Source organism: Micropterus dolomieu, linkage group LG07 (assembly GCF_021292245.1).
Source record: "Micropterus dolomieu isolate WLL.071019.BEF.003 ecotype Adirondacks linkage group LG07, ASM2129224v1, whole genome shotgun sequence".
NCBI classification, from domain to species: Eukaryota; Metazoa; Chordata; class Actinopteri; order Centrarchiformes; family Centrarchidae; genus Micropterus; species Micropterus dolomieu.
Genome location: NC_060156.1, coordinates 1,747,969 through 1,751,222, shown reverse-complemented (window position 1 = coordinate 1,751,222; position 3,254 = coordinate 1,747,969).

Below are 3,254 nucleotides of genomic sequence, written 5' to 3'. Positions count from 1 at the left end.
ACCATGGTTTCATCTGGATCCAGTTTTAGTCCTCGAACTTTGTTTACAAAGTCAATAGAGTTTTGGATGTGGTGAGGCGTGTTTCCCACCAATGGAGCTAAGATGGTAGAAATGTGTTTGGCAATGTTGTAGGTGACCGAGTTAACGCTGCTGATAATCGGCCTGAGTGGGGCTCCTTCTTTGTGTATCTTGAGTAGTCCATAAATGCATGGAATGGCTTCTCCAGGATACAAACGGTAATATTGTTCACGGGTGATGGTGTTGTCCTTCTGTAACTGTTGTAGACATTCTATGGCCTTTTTCTTGTATCCGCTGGTTGGGTCTCGTCTCAGTGTCTCATACGTGTTTGTGTCCATTAGTAGTGTGTTTGTTCTGGTAGTCCGCTGTGTTAAGTACTACCGTGCATCTTCCTTTGTCAGCAGGTAGGATAGTGATGTTTTGATCCTTGCTCAGAGATGTCACAACCTTTATCAAACATACTACCCAAATATGTTATGATTTAAGGATTTTGGTCTTGTTTTAGTTCCCTGTCTGTGTTTTGAGTTCTACCGTTTTGCCTTGTTTGTTCTTGTGAAGATTTTGTGATGGTTCTCATTCTGTTTTCTTGTCTTACTACTTAGTCCTGCATTTTAGTTCTGTGTCTTAGTGTTTACTCATGGTCTCTGTACTTCTGTGTTATTTTGCCTATGCCTGCTTTGTGTTCTGTTTGATCCTAGTTCGGTCTGTTTCCCTTGTTACGTTTGTAGTCTATCTGTATGATTAGTCTTTAGCCTTGTCTGTGTTCCAGCTCCAGTTTGTATTCTGCATTTTGGTTTGGTCTTGGTCTGTTGTCCCCTGCTTTACTTCCTGGTTTATTTTGAAGTTGTCTGTGTCTGTCATGAGTTGTAGTTTTTGCCATTTGTTTCTGGTGTCCTGTTTACCTGTTCTTCTTGTTTCCTTGTCCGTAGTGTTTATGTCTTGTCTGGTGTTCTAGCTCGTAGTCCTGTGTTGTTTTGATATTGGTTTGGTAGTCTACTTGTTATATGGTTTCTTGGTTTCTTAGTCACTGCCTTAACTCTTGTTCCTGCGTTTTAGTTCTTTGTCCTTGTTCCCAGTCCTGTACCTTAGTTCATGTTAAGTGTTCACTCTGGTCTGTTTTGTGTTCAGTAACCTGTGTTCCGTGTGTTCCGTCTGTTCCCCCAGTTGTCACTCTGCCTGCATGTCAGTCTCTCTATTCACTGTCTCTCTCTGCCTGCCTCGTTAATCTCATGTCCTTCACCTGTGTTGCTCCCGCCCTGCTCGTTAGTCCCTGTGTGTATATATTCCTGGTGTTTCTGTCTTGTCTTTGTATGTTGTCACCCTGTGTAGCAGTGTGTTTTGTGTCGTCAGCCTCACTCGTTGTCTCTCCCTGTTTCCCTGCCGTTATTGGATTTTGTATTTCTGTTGGACAGCCCTTGTTTTTGGACTCAGTCTATCAGCCACTCTGTTTGTAAGTGTGCTCGCTTTTTGTTATATTAAAACCACTGAACCATACCTGCTCCGCTCTGTGTCATGCGTTTGGGTCCTCCAACCTGCTCCAACCTGCCTCACCCACACCAAACCGTGACAGTGTCTAGTGTTTGTGTTTAGCTTGTCCCTGTGTCTGATTAGTCCCTCGTGTCTTTCACCTGTTGACCACTTCCCTGCTCGTTACTTAATTCCTGTGTCCCATATTGTCTGTGTTGGATGATTGTGGTTGTTGCATGAAGCTGTCTTGCTCTGTCTCCTGCGTTCTGTGATCCTACCCTGTGTATCTCCCTGTGTTTGGATGTATGTACTCCGTGCCTTTGGTTTTTGTTCCGGACTCGGCCACTGCCTGTAAGTGTGCTCGCTTTGATTTAATAAATCACTGAACTCTGCCTGCTCAGCTCTGGTGTCTTACGTTTGGGTCCTCAACTTGCTCACGCATGCTGCAGCCCCCTAACAAAATATGTGGTTCTTCACCAAATCAATCTTAAGTTTTGGGATGGGTGCTGACTTCCTAAAATCAATAATCATGTCCTTGGTTTTGGACATATTCAGTTCAAGGGCTCTAGGAGTCTTTACACTATGACACAAAGTAATTGATGATTAGCCCATGATCTAGTCCCCCCTCCCATTCCGCGGGCTAACTATGATATGTTCTCAAACTTGCTCTGTGTAGAGAATATAAAGATGGGTAGAGAGAGCGCATCCTTGGGGTGAACCAGTGGATGAGTGGAGCTTAAATGAGAGGTCACCATTAACTCTCACACACAGTTCAGCAGCGTCAGGGTGGTATCCTGTACACCTCTGCCCATTCTATAAGCAAACTGCAGGGGATCTTAAGAACCCTAGTGCTACAGGTCTAAAATCATTTAAGGACTTTGGGTTTATACATTTGGTGACAGGGACAATAATTGAGTGTTTCCAGATTGCTGGTATCTTTTGTAGCTCCAGAGATTCATAAAAATAATGTCAAAAATACTGCAAAGCTCCTCTAAACAGGTTTTAAGCATCTTTCCACAGATTACATCAGGGCCCAGGTTCTTTCTGCTATGGGTGTGCCTAAAAAATTTTGCAACAGTGTTAACATCAATGGGAATTTTGACCTAACCTAGTCCTGCTCCTCAGCTCAGTTGTCTGCTCTTTAAAATCGTGTTCATCGAACTTAAATTAGAACTCATTTAACTGTCAGCTACTTGGGTATCAGAGTTAAAGCCATCCAGACTAACTGCCTTATTATTCCCCATCTAATAACACCTGGGCATTTTCTTTTAGCTCTTGGGTTATTTCTTCTAAATTTTGTCTCTATATTTTCTTTCTAATTAATCGTAGCTTTCTTAGTTTCAGCCCTTACCTCTTTTTTTTTTTTTAACCGTTGTTACATCACTTAATAATAATATAATAATAATAATAATAAATTTTATTTATAATGCACTTTACATTTCAGGGAAATCTCAAAGTGCTACAACAACAAGGGGTTAAAAACAGTTCCAGAAAATAACAATCGCAATAAAACACCGTAACAAAAAATTTAAAACCATGACTGTTAAAAGGCCTTTTGAAATAAAAAAGTCTTTAGGCCCTTCTTAAAAACCTCCAGAGTTTGTGGGGCCCTTAGGGGCTCTGGGAGGGCATTCCAGAGCCGTGGGGCGACTGCCTGGAAGGCCCTGTCTCCCATGGTGGAGAGTTTAGTCCTTGGTTGGTGCAGGCAGTGGGTAGAGGTGGAGGAGCGGAGGTTTCTTAAGGTGGTGAGTGGGGTGAGGAGTTCACTG